The following is a 20,360-nucleotide window of genomic DNA, read 5'->3' as shown; positions in this document are numbered from 1 at the left end:
AATTAAAATTGAAATACCGTAGTGTATTGGACGGCATGAAAATAAGGTAGTAGAAGTATTGCGAAGGAAAACCAATAATGAGAAAATTTTTGAAACCTAATCGACCTGAAAATCTATCTCTTAACACAAATAAACTGCATGTAAAATCTTATTAAAATGCACTTGTAGTCGACAACGAATCCAGGACTTTCATAAGAAAAGGCTTGGACCAGGCCCGACTGCCTGTTTGTGCCTCTTGATGAAAATTCTGATCTTCTGTCGAGGAACTACTCAGATCAGATAAAAATCGTAATTTTTAGTTATCTACAAAAAGCCGGCCTCCGCAGCGCGAGTGGATCGTCTCGGCCTTTCATCCGGAGGTCCCGAGTTCGAATCCCGATCAGGCACGACATTTTCACACGCTACATGCCATTTCATCTCATTTTCTGAAGCAATATCTTAACGGTAGTACCGGAAGTAAAAAAAGTTATGTACGGCAAACACCTGATTACTGGCTAACATCCGTTTTTCATGGAGATCCCGACTACTTTTTGTTGTTCCTCGGCCAGAAAAAGCAAATAAAAAAAAAAATTATGTAATAATGAGATTTTTTTTTTACATAGGATTACATCTTTTTTTTCATGTTCTACATAGAAAATTCATCTCCGTGAGCTGAATAGAAGCAATATGAAACGTCGATTGATTTTTAAGTACCATAATCTTCAAAATTTACAGCTTATAAAAATGGGAAGTATAGTGTTTTAAAAAGTAGAAATCCCTGTATCTAATGTACCATATTTTTAAACGCAATTGATAAAACTTTTAAGATACAACGATTTGAATTTGAACTATATTTAGATTACATGATTTTCTCATGTCTGAATTTTGTTTTCCGTTACTCTTCTTTTAATATAAACGTGATACGTACGTAGGTAATAATTTAAAAAGAAAACTATTACATATACATAAATGACGTTGTCTTGCATTGTTTTTGTTATAAACGTTACTCCTCCTTAGGTTTTTTTAAGTAAAAAATCATTTATAAGTTTTTGGAAATCAAATCAGTATTACTTGAACAAAAAGCTAAGGATTCTCATCCTCTGAAAGTAAGAAAAATATGTTTCTCCTTTTGATATTGTCAATTTGCTCATTTTCTTTTTCTTATAAAAATTAATCGGTATGTCAAAATTAATTTTTTTATATTTGTTTACAAAGTAAAAAGTAGTTTTACATCCTCTGTAGGCTAACAGATTGTCTCAGATCTTTAAATAATTTTCATCTGAAAGCAATTATTTAATTTTTATGAAAATTTAATCTTCTAGATTATTGGGAATTATTGAAAAAATATTTTCTAGAAATTCACAAGTACAAAAGACGAGTTATGGATTTGTTAAAACGTTGTTATTGCTGTTATTATTATTAAAACGCTCATGTGTGATATTTTATGTTCTTGTAGTTTTCAATTTTTATATATTTTACGGTTAAGCTTATGTAATTCATTCTGTTTACGAAGGAATAAAAAAAACCTTAGAAAACAGATGATATGGTACAGAATATTACGCTCACACTTTTTAGTTTTTAGTTTGGCGTTTGAAAACAAAAACGAGTAAATAAAACAAAACAAAATTCATCATCGTACTATATTGTGTAACAGTAGGAAGTTGAGAATAAAACGACTGTTGGCAAAATAAAAACGGAAGGCGAGAATGCGTCGTAGTCGGAACGGCTGTACTTGACACTGTGTATCATACTGTAGAAATGTTGAGGGGATAGCAATGAATACTTATTTTCCTCTCTCTCGCACCTTTTCACTCTACTCGTTCATGCTATTTATGCCACATGATCATTTAATTCTTTCCTGTAAAAATATATTTATGCGGGATACTTTTTTAAACAAGAAATTTCGTATTTCTAGTATATTAATATGTTTATAAAAACAAAATTATAATTTTAAATTTTTTAATATTTATTTATATCATGCACCACGATTGTTACCAAACAAGTAAATTAAATGGTCGTCTTCGTTTGCTTCGTTCTTCTAATAGATAAGACTTAACAAGATAATCTTAAAAAAATTTGCATGATAAAACTCAAATTTACGAATCGCTGGTTTCAATGACCTAATGATTTTAAACAAGATAAAAACGTAACAGAAGATACAAATCGCTTAAGAGAACGGTTTACCTATTCCTAAAAATAAAAGTCTCCAACGGTCGGAGAATTGAAGCGGCTTCCTAACATATTCTGTTGCATATCAGCATACCAAAACCTCAAAAGTGGAGTTTGGCATGGTGATATTGAACCGAAATGACAATATTCAGCCCTACAATACTGAATTTTATTCACAACAGGAACCGAATATATAATGAACATCATTACTCTCAGGGAAAGGAAATCTGATTACTGTTATTTGTACCCACGTGTTTTACATGTAAGCCGTAAGAAAGAGTAGAACAATTACTATGAAGCTACAAATTAAACACCTTCTTTTAGCTGTAAAACAATGCGTCATGAATATAATCATTAGGAGAACAAATTTAAGAAACACTTTTTCTAAAATTTATTCTGAAATGAAAGTTTATTTGTATATATACTTTTTTTTAGAGCCTTGATGTATTTTTTATCATCTTAATTACTCTAGACAAAATTACAAGGCGATCAATTCCACACACATTTACGAGTACCTCCTGTTGAAGTTTCGTCTATACAACGATCTTAGAATATCTTTAATTCATTAAAGACAGTTGTATGAAATTTTTTGAAAGTTATTATGAAAGTCCAAAGATAAACTCTGTTTTATCAAGTAAAAAGAATTTTTTGATATTTTCGAAAAGATTAAGTAACAATGATTCCAAAATGTTTACAGGAAGTTTTTATATAAGATGAAAATAATTACCCTAAATAATTTGGAATTCAAAGATTAACTTCTACGTGAAATCTAAAGATCGAGGAAAAAACGAGATCAGAATTTATTTTGTTAATATAACTGAATTACCCGGGAACCTCCAAAAAAAATTACAAAAACTACTTGTTTCTCAGTTTTAGATTTACTTGAATGTTTTTTTTTTTTTTTTTTTTGTTTTGAAATTACTAAATTGTTCTAAGCAAGTAAAACAAAATATAATTTTTCAATCGTAAGATTTCAAGAAAGTTTTCATAAAATTAAAAAAAAAGATTATTTTTAATTTTCACGCTTTGAAATCGTTTTCTAGAAATTTATTTTTAACCGTATAAATCACAAAATTACTTTTCTCAAAGGAAGTTTGCAATATCCTATTTTTTATGCATACTTTTTTAAATACGCCCAAGAAATTCTAGTTTGGAATTTTTCTGATAGGTGTCGCATCTGGGTCAGTTGTTAGTAATCTGACATAGGCGACTATAAAAAACTTCATATTCTACAGAAAAACAGGAATCATTTACCAGACGTAGTAGAGAAAGTACGAACTGAAATAGTTTCTTTTTTTCTTCTTCACTGAATCCTAATTGCTGTTACCGGTCAACGAATCTAGCATATCAAAATCAATAAGCATATTTAAATGTGTGTTTTTAATCCTAAAAAAATAACACTTTCATTTTGAACCTTATGGATTTTGCTGTATACAGAATATCATTATTCTTAGAGGTAGTAACTTTGATTGGTTTCCTTTTGATGCTCAAAAGGATACCGATCAAAGTTAATACCGATATATGTGCGTTACAGCTATGACAAAGACCGGAATAAACTTCTGTAAATTAGCAAGTTAATGTAGGCTCTTTCTATTAGAAAACTATAAATGTAAAGCAGCGGTTCCCAACCTGGGATCCACGGGAGCATCAATAAAATCAACTCTAGAAATAAAAAATAATATTAATAAGAAAAATAATTAATTTTATTTTTGGAATAACATTATTTTAAATTTTAATTTATCATTCAGTTTCTAAGAATTTTTGTTACCTAAATAACAAATCTGTAAAAAAATGTGCCTTCTAGCTTCCCATGAAGTTGCTCATGTGGTAACTAAAAAAGGAGAAACACATACGATAGCAGAAGAGCTTAGTTCTTGCAGTGAAGTGAATAACAGTTACCATGTGTGGTGTAAATGTACAAACAAAAAAAGGTGTCTTCAGTATCGTTGTAAAATATCACAATAAAAAGATAAATCGATGAGATGGCGGAAAATGTAAAGAGTACATTAATTGAATGAGTGCAATCAAGTGAATATTTTGCATTGCAACTGGATGAAACACTAACATTTCAGACAATGTGAATCAAGTGTGCTTTGTGAGATTCGAACATAGTAATGATTTAATAATGATATTTTAATAATGTAAGAGCTACGGTAGGAAAGTTTAAGGTATTTGTAGTGCGCATTCGATCCATTGCGGCGTCTGCGAATTCGATTACTACAGTCGAATTCGCAGACGACGAAACCTTTTACGATGAATACTACATTCATCGTAAAAGATTTCCTCTAATACTGTGCCTACTTATATGAAATCCGTTCTTGATGATATAGTGAAGATAATAAATTTCATTAAATCTTTGCATCTTAATTCTCGCATCTTCACCGCACTATATCAAAAAATGTGAAGTGAATACGAGTATTTTCTGCTTCATTCAAAGGTGCGCTGGTTATCACGAGGTAACCCGTCGGGTTGGTCTAGCGGTGAACGCGTCTTCCCAAATCAGTTGATTTGGATGTCGAGAGTTCCAGCGTTGAATTCCTAGTAAAATCAGTTATTTTTACACGGATTTGAATATTTGAATACTAGATCGTGAATACCGGTGTTCTTTGGCGGATGGGTTTCAATTAACCACACATCTCAGGAACGGTCGAACTGAGACTGTACAAGACTACACTCATAATCATCCTCGTTCATCCTCTGAACTATTATGTGAAAGGTAATTACCGGAGGCTAAATAGAAAAAAGGGAAGAAAAGAGGTTATCAAGAGGTAAAGTATTAACCCGACTGTTTCAGCTCCTTGATGAGGAGAGAATTTTTCTTCTTGACTTCAAATTTGAACGTAAAGATTGTTTGTGGAACTTTCTTGTCTTTCCTATTTATCTGACATTTTTAGCTTTTTAAATGATCTAAGTTCCAATCTTTAGGGTCCGTCTTTAATACGGTTCTTAGTTTAGGATAAGATTGAAGCGACAGTAAAAAAATTAAACTTACGGTCAGGTCGAGTTGCTAATCGAGAATCGATTCGTTTTCCTCTCTCAGTGACTTTCTTGCAACAAATGATGAGCAACTCTCGTTCGATATCATTGGAAACATAAAAGAACATATTGAGTCATTATTAGCATTGAAATTAAGGGAATAACTTCCTTCCTGCTGCGGAAATATTTGCTAGATGAAAAACCTCTTCATGGTGATAGAAAATAGCCTTCCCGACAAAGTAGAAGAGGAGCTGTTAGAATTCAAATTTAAAAAATTGCAATTCCTACTATGACACTGTCGTAATTTTGGTTGCATGCACGACGGATGTACTCAGAGATATTTCCCGGACTGCTTTGAAACTTTTACTGCCATTTGCACCTAACATATTAGTGTGCGTGTACATTTTCTGATCTAGTCTTCTTGAAAAACAAATAAAAAAATAAACTGAATGTGGAACCAGATTTGCAACTTCGAGTTTCTATAATTGAACCGGACTTCAGAAAACTGGCAGCTGCAAAACATCGACTGTCCCACTCGGCAGTTGATGTTTTGTAAGCCTGTAAAATGTTTTTTCATAGAGACATCGTGTAAAATTATGTCTATTTTTATAACAAAGTTCTCAAATACATTTGCAACCTGTTTAAATATAATTTCGCTATCGCTTCTTGTTTAACTCGTTACATTATTCTTATAGTTAATGAGGGTATAAGTTGACCAACGTTAATTATGAAAGATTTTAGGGTTCTGTCAGACCCTTATGAAAAGGTTAATCACAGTTGTTATAAAGAGAAACATTTTTTGATTTCTAATTTTTTCCAATTATTTTTTATTTTATTTTGTAAAATGTTTCCTAAGCGATTGAGCTATTCAACTACTTTTAAATAAGAGGAAAACTTTTAATATTCTACGGAGTACGTAACCTAGATTTCAGTACAGTTAAAATAAAATCATTCAGTAAATTATGTTTTAAAAGATTCAACGTTCAAGCATTGAGATTTCAATTAATTAATTGGGATATTCTATTTTTAATATTTTTCTATTAAAACGGCGCCGTCTCGTTATTTCATTATTTTAGATTTAGCTTTAAATGTTCTAATTTTTCATGTGGAATAATTAAAAAAATAATTAACTTAATAATAATCTAACTTAATCTAATTTCAAATATACTTACCTTCAGTTGACAAATATTTTCCTTTGAAGGTTTGTTCTATCCTTCTATTTACAGCACTTTTTTTCGTGAAAAAAAATTGCAGAAGGTTATTCTGTTACAGAAATTTTCTGGAATTTTCTTTTGAAAATTGAAATGTTATAGAAAATCGGTTGAATGAAAATTAAAGTTATAATGACTGAATAGTAAACAGTAAGGTTAAAGTTTACAGATTAGATTTTTACATAAAAGTTTGAAGTGGTTATTTTGATAAATGGTGCTTTTTTAATAATGGAAATAATGTGATTTTAATTTATGTTTGGGTGAAATGGCGGTAGAGCCGTTCTAATAGAGGAAAGTTTTTGGTCTACATTTCTGTTATACTACTATTAATTGTATCTCATATGTCTAAGGTTTTGGCGTAAAATGAATATCCTGATTAATTAACCGAACAAGAATTCGTAGTATGTGCTGTTGATGAAATAGAAACTGGCCTAACAACTTCTGGACAAAAGTACTCTTCATCGATAACTAGGCTTTGTATAGTAGCCGGTGATAAAATGTGTGAAGTTAAAGTTGTCTTCTGGTGTTGATGACCACCGCTCTGTTCAGTAACAATAGAGCACCACGATCTGAAACAATCGGAAAAATTAATTTCCTTCTATTTGTCGATGTTTTTTGGCTTTTTTGCAATAAAAATAGGGTCACATATTTTCGTATTTGTATAGACTTCTTTTGCGTATCCAAAAAGCAATTTTTCATTTATCCACTTCTTCAGTCAATTTATTAGACATTAATATCAGTACGATTTTAAAATATGTTAATTTAATATTTAAACTTTTCTTCCATATTTCTTCGCCACGTTCTCATTTTTGATGTGATACTTCGTTCTTCTGCACCAAAAAGTAATTCATGTTTAAGAAGCATGTTCTGATTCACATATCACGTTCCATAATAATTAACTATTTTACCAATCTACCAAGTTTTGCCCTTATATTCCTAAATTCTAACATTCATAAGGATTATTGTTAAGATTTCCTTCTAAACGGTATTTTTTTAAAATAAATTCTCTCAATTCACTTCAGAATTTTTCCTTCATAAAATAATTTTTAAATCACAAATTCCTAGTAATCATTAATTAATGAGAAATTACTTAATTTTTAATTAAATCTTTTTTTCCAGCGTATTTCTATAAAATAAAAAATACCAGACTTTATGATTTGCTCTTTGAGACCCTCTCCAAAAATGAATACGATCAATTTTCTATAAAAAAAAAGAAGTTCATTTACTAAAATATTAGTTTTAGTGAATATTCCTTTTATATTCATTCATCCGAGATGTATCTCTCCTTTTCCATTTTCACTTTGATAAAAAAGTCTTTTTCATTTCAGAATTAATGGTTTTAAAATAGTTTGCCTTTGACAATGCAATCGCGAACTAAAAGTCAGTAATTTCTTTTAATTTGCGGGAAGTATCTGATTTTCTTCCATCCACTCACTTCCTTTATTCATTTACTAGATTCAAGAGTTCAGGTTGATTATAAAAATAACAATTGAAATTTGGTCTTTTTGAAATTGTCACTGAATACAGATAGATATTCTTGTTGAGTAGGAAGAAATGTTATTCAGTTTTCGGTATGGACTTTAAGTCGGATTATAATTTTTTCATTATTCTGTCTATATTTTTACTTTAGCACATGGATAGGCCACGAGAAAATTTGTTTGTGGATATGAAAAAGATAAATTCCCAAGAAAATAAATCACATACCTAATCTGTGTCATAGAAATAAAAGAACGATTGATGAAAATGACATAAAGAACTTAAATTGTTACCCAGCATGAACTAAGGCTTTCTGAACGCAGGATATGTTTTAATTTTACTTTTCCTACTGTGTAGTTTTACTGGGTACAATTTACTATAAAAGGGAAAGTATTCTAATCGGATCAAATTTATCATGTCCAGGTTTTTGCAGATCTTGACGTTTCATGACCGCCTCCCTAACAAAAAAAAACAAAAAAAAAAAAAACATAATTTTAGCATTGAACAATTCCGGAAGAATAAATGTACGAAATTATTTATCTATGTTAGCTTGTTCTTTGATTGATATCTCCAAACTGGATGAACCGAATTGGATGATGTAACAAGACATAGAAATTATTTAATTTTGGTCATAATTGATTAAGAGGACATAGAGATACAAACAATTTGGGTCCCGTAACTCAAAATTTTACTCAAAGAGAAGGTAAATTTTTTTACATAATTTTTTGTCCCCTAGGTAGCTAAGATATTTTGTGATGGTGTTTGGTCTTTTTCAAACCCTCATAAAAGGGTTGGGGGTGGGAGAAAAAAACCCGTATTTTATTTGTTTTTGGATTAAAAATGTGTCACATTCTTGTACTAATTAACATGCATTGGTATGTTACTTTGTTTATGTCTTTGCGTATTTGAGCGATTTAATTCAGGGGTAGATGATTTTTTCACCAGTTTTATCATTTTGCTTATTGTCTTCAAACCGAATAAACTGATTTTTTATGAAATTTATTTGGTTGAATGAAGATAATTGATAATATTTGATTTTCATTACAATTGATCAAGGGGATGAGGAAATTCGGTCACTAAGATTCTCGTATTTAAAAATTTTCTCAAGCAGTAGATTATTTTTTTAGGGTAATTCTTTAGTTGCATATTTACATACTTTAATAATCCACTTAACTTTCTTCCTAGCAACCAGAGAATAACTTTCTCGGTAAAACAGGAAAAGTTATGCGACTTCTCGGTTAAAGTAACCCGGTTTTTTAAATTTATAAAAACTTTAACGGTTGAATATTATTTTTTAATCTTTTCAAAAATGCATTTTCCTAAAGTTTATTTATTTTTTCTAACTTATCACAATTACAATCTATGGAATTGTATTTAAAGTATTTTTCCATAAATGAGGCGTTATCAGAGTAAAATATTTTTCAACTCTATCACGGGAGTAGTTGTTGAAACTTCTTCAATCCAAAATAGATGTTCTCTGTCTAACGAATATTTCTGTCTAACGACTTTACATGTGTATACTGTTTTTTTTTCTAAATGAAATTTAGAAAAATTTAGCTGGAAATATATTAAAAATTTTTATCACAAATATAATAAATAAATATTTAAAATATTTTTTTATTAATTTTTTGTTCAGGAAGCCAAAAATATTGTCGTTGAAGCAGCTTCTTTTAAAGTAACGATTATCTCAAATCGTATTGTTTAAATTTTCAAAAGAATAACATATTTCCGTTTTTTTTTTTAAGTTTAAAAATCATTTTTAAACGTGTCTTTATAATGTTTTTGGTTTAATTAAATATATACCTTATTCTTATTAAAATTGTTTCAAAATGATTTTTATACTTAAAAAAAAAAACGTAAAAATGTAATTTTTTGAAAATAAATAAAAAAAAACGATTTGAGATAAACGTTACTTTAAAAAGAGCTGCTTCAACGACAATATTTTTGGCTTAATATATATATATATATATATTAGATAATAATAATAAGGTCATAAGGGAAAGTAATCTCAATTTTAATTTCAGGGCAGGAGTTAGATTATAAGCTATGTGCTACCAAATGTGCCAGAAAAAATACAAGTTTTTTTTTCATTGAAAAATGATAGGTATAACAAAAATGTGTTTTCCAAACTAAGGCTATGAGTTTATACCGTAAAAACCAAAATAGTTTATTATAGGAATATACTTATAAAAAGTAAATTTGGGGAAAAAATACGTTAACTTTAATTGTCTCTTAATGTTAATCCATTTTTTTGCCGCAGTGAGAATTTGAGAACGTCGATAGAAGTCCGAGATATTTGGTGAAGGTTTTATTTAGTCGGCGAGATCCATAGTTAGCTGTGCTCCTTGTACGATAAGTGGCGATGTAACGATTTAAAATTTTGATTTCCTAGATTTACCAGACAAGGATGTATCATTAATAACAACTTTATAAAAAATATTGACCGTATTAACATCACCGAGAAACCGATAACAATAAAATTCATAGAGTACAGTAAGGTCTCGTTATTTTGACTTAACGCACGGAAAGACAAACGTTTAACCACTCCATTAGCTTTAATCCTGCAAAACCACCGACTTGTTTGAAAATCAAGCCTTTGGCTTTTGTTTGGAAGTCAGATCTTGTCAAAACGATCGGTACGAGTAAAAAGGACAGCAGGCATAATATATTTTTCTAATATTTCTTACTTTTAAATAATTTAGTTCAAATTTAATCGGTTAATCGATACTTTGGATAAATTGATTTACGGATAATCAACCCTTAAGTTAAAAAAAATAATAAATAAAGATTTTTATAAAATCTTGTCTCGTTCTTGTTTCTTCGTAAGCTTTAAAGTTTTATAAAAATCTTTAAGAAATTTACGATAATAGCTATATAAAATCTTAAACACCCTTCTCTGTGTCCACACAAACGCTCACATATGTCCTTCACATATCCTCTTTTCTCTCGGTGGAGTGCCGTATACGGGGGTTAGGAACGCCGGACAATGTACGTTATATATATGTTGGAAGGACGTTCGGTATCGGTCTTTATTACCTGTTGGATACCAAAGGGTCTATCGGTTTTAGGGATGTTGAGGGGTCGTAGGGGGTGGTTACTAGCGGGGAAGAGGATTTCGAAGGGAAAGGGAAGAAGGCATCGACAAAGGTAAGATGGCGTCGTTGTCCCGGGAGGGTGACGTCATCGTCGAGGCGTGCGCATAACGGCCGGGAACCGACCGAGCACTGAGTCTCCTGGATCGTGCAGCAGCGTTTGGCAGTCGCCGTGTTTGCTCGGTGCAACCGTTTTGAGCGCCCGCGACGCCGCGATGTGAAAATAACCGCTGGAGTTTAAACACTTCCTGCTAATATCGTACCCTTCCCCGTCTATACTACATATAACTTATAAAACATCGACCGCCGTTTTATCTCCGTTAACATTAGCGCAAGGTTTGCATTTTTTAAATTAGTTTATATTTTTACGTATTTTTTATGTATTTAATGTAATGATTTGTAAAATAAATTCGTAGACAGTCGTGTAAAATTAAACCGTTTACATAAACATTACGTCGTCGATTGAATAAGATGATATTCCTATTACGTAACGTAAAATCAAATTTATTATTTTAAAATTCACCCCTAGTTTATAATTATTTATTTTATTTTAAATTAAAGTTTTAAAATTCATCAACAAGTTACTTATGCAATATTTTTACGATCTGGGAAAATTTTTCTACAAACATATGTAATATTTAATTCAAAGCGTTAAAATAAATTATTAATAAATTTGTCATAAAGTCGGAGAATGATAATAATTGTATTATTTTATGTATGTATGACTTTTTTTTTAAACAAAAAGTAATTTTTTTTAGTTTCATTTTTCTTATTTATTAATATTTTAATATTTATTTTTAATCAACAGGTTTTAACGTAATATTACTTTTTAATTGTTTTATGAAAGTTAAATTTATGTAGAGGGTAGAGATTTTTTTCGTAACTCCCTGTTGTACTACTTGACGCTAAATATTTGATTAAAATTTTCATTTTAACGAAGTGCTACTTGTACTTGATACTTTATTATAGCTTAATTATAAAATTTATTTTAATTTTATTTAAACTGAAAAATAATTATTATTATTCTATTACAGAAATTAATTTTAACTACATTCTTATGAATATTTTAATATGTAATATATATTCTACTTAAAATAGACAACCAGATATATTGGAAAACTAACTAAACTAATTACGTCACCTATATGATTTTAATAATTTTATATATAGTTACAGGTTTATTATAAAACTTTATTACATTATAACATTATTCGGAGGGTTTAATGCACATCTTAAGAGCTATCTAAGCTTTACTTAACAGTATTTTAATAAGAGCTCTTCTATATTTTCAGTCAGAATTAATCTGTAAATAAGTTTTCATTTCATTATTATTCATTGATTCTCTTTTTACCCCGCACTGTAAAACAATAATTTAATAAAACTGTTATTTTAAAAATAAAAAATTCAATTACAAAATTATTATAAAATTGTATATTTCGATGTATATAAAAGGCTGTTTTCGGTTGAGATTTAAAAAAATATACTATATGTGACTGAATTATGGTGAAATCCTTATCACTGGTCATATTTTAAAACAAATTTATCGTTTATTTATTAATAATTTATTAAAAATAAATATATATTTTGAAAAAATTCTTTATTTGTTACATCCTTATCAAAATTATATTTAAATCAGTTTTCCAGTGTTAGTTATAAACTGTATATTTCTTTATTAGTTCTTATAAAATATAAACAAAAATATTATAAGAATAAAAATATTCCTTATTTTTAAATCGTGTAATATAAACCTTAATTTAACTAAAAGACATTTTTTTTCTTTATATATTATAATAAAAATAAATTTTTTAAATTAGTTTATTCTTTATAAAAATTTAAAAAAATAACAATATAGTTTATTATTTACTCTTTATCTACACTCCTTTATATTTTTCTAATAATCAGTCATTTTGAATGGTTTGATGAACTTCATCATTCCTTTCTATTAGTTCTTGACCTCAATATTCCCCCGATTTATAGTTACGGAAATTATATCCTATATCTTGTGGTATGAATTGAATTCGCATACATTTTACTAAAATAAATATTCAAGCATAGTTTAGAAATTATAACGATTTTAAAAAAAAAAATATTCGTTTCATTGCAGTTAAACGTAAAAAATAGGTTAATCAAAAAATAAAAAATAAAAAAATTGAAACTTGGTGTTACAAGTTTAGAAAAAGTTAAGAAATTAAAAAAAATAAATCAATTAGTAAAAGTCAGAATAAAGTATTTTTAAGATTTGATGAAAAAGGGAAATTGTGAGAAATTCTTACAGAAAGAACTCGGTTGATAATCCATATATTAGGCGATCGAAGTTTAGTTAATATAATAAATGAGGAAAGCGTATTAGATGTTTTACGGATAAAATAAGAGATAAACGTACAATTAAGATTTATAAAATTGAATATTTATTACAACTAAAAGATTAGTTAACAATAGAGAGAGGTTAAAGTACTCAAACGACTGATGAAAAACTTTTTATTTGTCTTCTTTTGCAGTAGTATTTTCTTCTCCTACTTCAATCACATTAATTAACTCTGAATTCCATAATATGAAGTCTGTCAGTCTTGTATTTCGTTTAAAAGCATTCTTCTACAAATTCTCCAACGTTACCTAAATTATATTTTCTATAATGTAACTTACATAATCTATTTACTTATGTAGAAAAAAAAAACATAATGTATATAAAATAATGTTACTTTATTAATGAATTTTAATTATTAAGTAGATCAGTAAAGTTTGAAATGAAGATACGTTAAAACGAAATGTAATATAAATGAGAAATTCTTGTCAAAATCTTAATAACATGATGTATTAAAGCATCCAGGATAAAAGTATTTATATTTATTTATTTTCGTCCAGCAGCTGCAGGCTAACCACCCAAATACAGCCGCTTATGACTGATTAATCTTTTTACCGTTTGAAAAATATTTAACCTGATCGGGATTCAAATACACGGTCTATCGGTTGAAAGGCAAAGACACTGTCCTTTTACTATGGAGGTCAGCAAAATATTTTATTAAAAGGAAGTATATAGCGACAAAACCGATACAATAAATAACTGTACGTGTAGAAAGGAAGGTGATAAATGATATATTAGGAAAATAAATTCATTAAACAGCGATTAAAAGAAAAAGGAACAAAAATCTTCGTTCAAGTTTTTATGTAACGTACTGCGCATCCAAAAAACTTTGAATAATGCTAATTACAATAAAACGAAGTCTATTAACTATTTGTATATTTGTTTGTACAGAGTGATCACCTATATTTATAAAGCACTCGGAGATTTCATTCAGGAAGCGCATTTTACATATACGTAGCTTGCATTTTTCATTCAGGAAGCGCAGTTTACATATACGTAGCTTGCATTATATCTGAGATTCGTAGACCGAGTTTTATTAATTAATACCGAAGAACCTCGATATTACGTCCCAGAAGCATTAAAATTTAATCGGTACGGTTAGGCCTCGGTTGAACTTCCACACTACAAGGTAAACGTTTAACCTTTACGTCATCCCAACGTAAACCTAGATGTAACTTATCTTTATTGATCGGTGACTGCTAAATATTTTTTTCATTATTAATACTTTAATTAATTAATTTGAATTTAATTTTCTACCTAAATATTTTTTAATATCACATTTAAGATTATTATATTTTTAAATTCTTTTGTCCCTATTTTTTTATCCATATTTCTTGCATATGAAAGAAGAGATGAGTTAAATTATTTTTTACGATTGTAATATCTGGTTCTATTTTTTTGTTGTTATTACAAATATCTAATACTTGTAATATCAACAAAAATTGTTAATATTACCAATACATATATATAATTTGTAGAACATTACCTACGGTACCGCAAGAAAAAATATTTGTTTTCTACAGGAAATTTCCTGCGGTATTAGTAATTTTTTTTTTGTGTTTGCATCCTTTCTTAAGAATTGAAGTTTACCAGTTTGATTGTGGGGAGCAAATTAGAACATATGCAATCAAGTAGTAGAGTACAGATTTAAATAAAAAGTCATCTTTTCTTTTCAAGCGATACAAAAATAAAATAGTTGATTCGGGATATACAATCTTTTTATTTTTTAAGGTAACCTTTTTCCCATATCTTCCATTGAGAATCTGAATGAACGGTTGATATTTCAAGTCGGTTACTTCTACTCGTTTCACAATTTTGGCGAAAGAAAAGAGTTTTCTTTAGGAACCTTGAGCTTTTTCTCGGTAACCTTTTACTGTATATAGAAAAATTAATTGTAACAGTATTTATTTCAGCCGAGTAATGGAAAATTTTTGATCAATAATATGCTGTCATCATTTTAAGTAAAGGTATTTTGATCTTCTTTTGAAAAAAAAACTGTTGGGAATGGATATTTAGAAAGAACTTGAAGCATTCCTTTCTCCATGTTTGTTTAACTCGTTTCATTTTCAATTTGTGTTTCAAACATCTTATTTTTACTTACCATTCTTTTTTCTTGTTCTATTTTCTGTGGTTTTTAATAAAACGAGCACGTTAAGATATTGATGTTTGTGTGTTTGGTGGAAATTCTTTCTAAGAACCTTATCAGGGGTTTTATTAATTATCCGATGACTTTACACAAAGCCAAATTCGGGTACTGGGATTTGTATAAAACAGAATTATCTTATAAAACAGGACTTTCTAACAAATAAATTTCCCAAAATCATTGGTATTTTTTTATGAGTTGCTTCTAAATTCATGTTAAACATCCTAATGTTTTCAACGATCTGCTTCATGAATTCTAATTTCTATTTTTACATTTGTATTACTAAGTTAATAAACCCTAAATATATCCTAATGAATGGTCTACCAATCTTTCTTTTTTAACAAGATTTTTCTCATTAACTTTTATTTTTTTCCAGTTCGTTAATATCAACCTAATCTCGAACATATTTTATATCATATTTCAAAAACTGCTGTTCTATATTTTTCCTTTCTTTCTTAACTATTATGTTTCGTTTTTGTAAAGCAGTAAAAATCTTGATAAGATTCTTTTTTAGTAATTCCTAAAACCGTGTTTGATAGTGCAGATATATTTTATTTAACCTCTTTGTGATAATCTGTTTTAATAGTTTCGTTATTTAGTCAAACATTTTGCTAATATTTCCACACAGATAAAAAACTACTGGATTTTTTTATATTTTAACTTATATGTTCTCGTTTCTTACGTTTATATTTATTTTTGTTTTACTCTTGTCCATATTTACCTTTATTCCAATCGATGATTTTGTATCATATGTTAATTTTTAGCCATAAAACATTAAATATTTCCTAGTTTCCAGTTATATAAACAATATCATCGGTAATTTTTAACATTTTTTTCCTTTTAGGATTGTAATACTACTTTAAAAACGTTTTTTTTAAATTCTTTAATTGTTTCTTATAACTTATTTTAAAACCAAAAATATAGATTGCAATCTTATCTCATATCCTAAGTTTATCGATTCCTTTCTTTTTCATTCTTAAAGAAAATGTATCGATATTATTAACTTTTGAGATTATAAATTATTTATATTGTATTATTCAAATAACAAATAATTGAGAAAACGTTGGAAGAATTTAGAGTTTTATGAGAATATTTTACGGTACTCGAAAGATATACATTTACTGATCGGTATTTTTAATGGGTAAAAATAAAGATTATTTTAAATATACATGTTTTTATTGTTTTTTAACGTAGTATAAAAAATAACTAAGAATTTTTCTTTTCGTATGATTTTAAAATTAATTTTCTAATATTGTATAGTAAAATATTTTTACTTGTCATCATTAAGTGTTCAGGAAATATGTAAGAATGAATAAAAAAATAGTTTCTCTTCATTGTAGATTTTTACAGTATTTATAAAATATTAATTTTTTTTAAAAGTCATTCATTAAAAGTCAGTCATTTAAATTCTTTTTATGTTTATGAAAGCCAACGATGTGTTCTTATATTCCTGATGGATCATAAAATATGTACATTTTTGGAAACGGACAGTATTAAAAAAAAGACAATTTTAAGTGATACAGGACTTATTACTTATTTCGGTTACTCTTCATAATCAAAATGTATGAAAATACCAGTATGTGTGGGTGTACACAATAAATGGTATATAAGAAAATTGTAATCGATTTTAATAAAGTAAAAATGTATAGGTGAAGTAAAAAAGTACAAAATGTGTAAAAAATTATTGCGCCACACAAAAATAAACATATTAGAATTTTATTAAAATCATGTGAACCATTTTTAAGAGTTAATTGTATAATAATTTCTTCTTACCAACAATTTGTATTATTATGTTCGTGCGCTTTTGGATATAAGTCCATTATCAAGAAAATTTATGCGTTATGCATTATAATTATTTCGTTCACAAATTAATATATTAAATGAATTTTGAACTTTTGAAAAACAAAAATTATAAATACAATAAATGTTTTTCATGATGGATTAATATCCGAAAACGCTCGGACATAATAATAAAAATTGTTAAGTGGAAATTATTATGTAATTAATTTATATCAGTATCAACGGGCCATGATTAATAATAACATTTTTAAGAGATCCAGTTTGGAAATTTAGAATTTTAAAGAAATCTTTATAAGTAAATAATTATTTTACATGTAATTTCTTGTAGGAGCTTAAAATATGAAAACATATAGTTATAGTTCTGTACATAACAATAAACAGTGTAATATTTTATAAATTATACAAACAAAATTCGAGAAATTCAGCTTTGTAATTTTGAAAAATTTTGGCATGCCTGTTGAAGAAAATAATAATTTTCAGATCCATCCAAAGCTGGTTCTTACATATTTTCCTCTTTCTTCATCAAATACAATCTTTAATATGTTAAATCTTTTCATTACGCGTGACAAAATCAATTAATTATTCCTCACTTATTAGCTGTTTACTAATTTTTCTCGTAAGTTTGAAGATACATTTAACGTAGTAGATTATTTGTTAAGAAATATATTTTACTTGAAAATAACTAAAAGTAAAGGGATGTAAGATAAGTTAGATAGAAAAAAATTAGCTAAATGTTTTGAGAAAAGATACACTACTAGAAATTTAAAAAAATTTAACAAATAACTTGAGATTCACAACTCAGCATATATTTTTTATATATGTTCAAGTCATCGATTTTACCAAACGTGCTGATTTCAAAGGTTTTTTTAAATTTTATTTAGAATTTTTCTTTGTTTGTCCTTTTTCATATTTATTCCAAATAACTTAAAAAGAAACCTGTAAATGTTATTGAAACAAAATATTACATGAGTTTCGTAATTGATTTGAATTAAACTTTTTTTTTTACCATATGTACAACGCTATCTTGTGCAATATGTAAAACAAAATAATATACATGTAAAATGGTTTAGTAATATACGAATGCATTTCGTATATTGATTCCCGATACATTTTGGCGACTGCCGATTTGAAAGCATTTTTATGGAAGAAGGGCCTTTAGTTACGACCCTACTCAAGGAATAATTTACAAGCATTTATTCTTTATCATACCTGTTTAATTTTGTAATCTTAGACAACTACGATTCCGTGCAGCAGTAATTAACTCGGAAGTAGTTCCTCAGACGTGCTTGATAATCTGTTTTATACTGAAGCTTTAAAACGACATTCGGTAACCGCATTTGATAGACGGTATATCAAATTGAATCATGTTTTTTTTTTTCTTTATGTGTGTACATCGTCTTTCTAACTAATCTGGAATTTCCATATTCCATATAGTTTTAGATCACATTCGATAGTAGTCTTTTTTCGTCTTTAGTTACTGGTATTTTTATTAAAAAAAAAAAAAAAAAAAAATGGTGGTTTTTTTATACGGAAGAGTTTTTGTGTAGGTAAACCAATATTTTGAATTAAAAAAATTTAATTAAATAAATTTGAATTTATGAAATCGACTGTATAATAGACAAAAAATTAATCTTTATAATTTTTACTTAAATTACGACTTTTGAAGTCGGCGTGAAACAATGACAACATATGACTACAATAATTAGCTTGTGGGCGCCGACTTCAACAAATTACAACTTAAAAGAAAAATTGAAACAGTAGTTAAGTCAGTCTTATATTTTTTTTAAATTACTATTTTAACAGTAAAATTCTAAAGATTTGATCACAAAAGAATATAAAAAAGCACATAGAAGGAAAGATTTCATTGATAGTTCTAAATGTTTTTGATTTTTCTAATATTGATATAAGCAGATTTAATAGGTTACTAGAATGAAAACTAGATGTAGGAATTGCAAAAAAGAAACAAAAATAGTTTTACTATGGGTAAGCCGTAATGGTAGTTAATTATAGGAAATAAATAAGTGATAGAAAATCTTTTTAAATGTAATAATAAAAGTATTTTGAAAAGGTTTATCTATTTAGTACAGTTAATAAAAGGCATTTGATAACGCAGACTGGAATAAAATGTTCAGCATTTAAAAAAAAAATTAGGGTTCAAGTATAGAGATAAAAGAACAATTGCTAACATTTACAGGAACCAAACTGCAACAGTAATAATCGAAGAACAAAAGAAAGAAGCCGTAATAAATAAGGGAGTCCGACAAGGATGTTCCCTATTACTGTTACGTTTTGATCTTTACATAGAACTAGCATTTAATGATGTTAAAGAACAGTTTAGATCCGGAGTAACAATGCAAGATGAAAAGATAAAGTTGCTTTGATTTGCTGATGATATAGTAATTCTAGCTGAGAGTAAAAACAATTTAGAAGAAACAATGAATGGCATGGATGAAGTCTTACGCAATAACTACCGCGTGAAAATAAAAACGAACGAAACGAAAGTAATGAAATGTAGTAGAAATTAAAATAGATCGACCACTGTATATAAAAATAGGAAGAGAAAAGATTACGGAGGTAGAAGAATTTTTTTATTTGGGAAGTAGAATTACTAAAGATGGACGAAGCAGGAACGATATGAAATCCCGAACAGCACAAGCGAAACGAGCCTTCAGTCAGAAATATAATATGTTTACATCAAAAATTAATTTAAACATCAGGAAAACATTCTTGAAAGTATATGTTTAGAACACCGCTTTATATAGAAGTGAAACGATCAGAGTACCTGAGAAGAAGATTAAAAGCTTTTGATGTGTGGTACTATAGGAGAATGTTAAAAGTCAGACGGGTGGATAAAGTGACAAATTAAGAGTTGTTGCGGCGAATTGATGAAGAAAGACACATTTAGAAAAACGTAGGTAAAAGAAGAGACAGACTTATAAGGCACATCTTAAGGCATCCTGGAGTATCCAGGATGCCAGGATGCGGTGGCATATCTTAAGGCATCCTGGAGTAGTCGCTTTAACATCGGAGGGATAGGTAGATGGGAAAAATTGTGCAGGCAGTCGACGTTTGGAATATGTAAAACAAATTGTTAGGGATGTAGGATAGACGTATACTATAATGAAACGACTGATACTAGTTAGGGAATCTTG

At 28.3% G+C, this 20,360-nt stretch overlaps 1 protein-coding gene across 3 annotated transcripts in view; it reads left to right on the top strand.

The window, feature by feature from the left end:
- The window catches only part of DopEcR (G-protein coupled receptor DopEcR), a 307,743-nt gene that overhangs the window by 25,633 nt on the left and 261,750 nt on the right, over window positions 1-20,360 (top strand). The window contains exon 1 of one of the 3 annotated variants that reach the window (XM_075373221.1): window positions 11,099-11,239. The exons of the other annotated variants lie outside the window; for them this stretch is intronic. The gene's annotated coding sequence lies outside the window, so the exon portion shown is untranslated. Of the gene's footprint in view, window positions 1-11,098; window positions 11,240-20,360 lie in introns of those variants that run through there. 3 annotated transcript variants of the gene reach the window in all.

This window comes from Lycorma delicatula, chromosome 8, assembly GCF_047948215.1.
Source record: "Lycorma delicatula isolate Av1 chromosome 8, ASM4794821v1, whole genome shotgun sequence".
Classification (NCBI taxonomy): Eukaryota; Metazoa; Arthropoda; class Insecta; order Hemiptera; family Fulgoridae; genus Lycorma; species Lycorma delicatula.
This window is presented reverse-complemented; position numbering and strand designations above follow the sequence as displayed.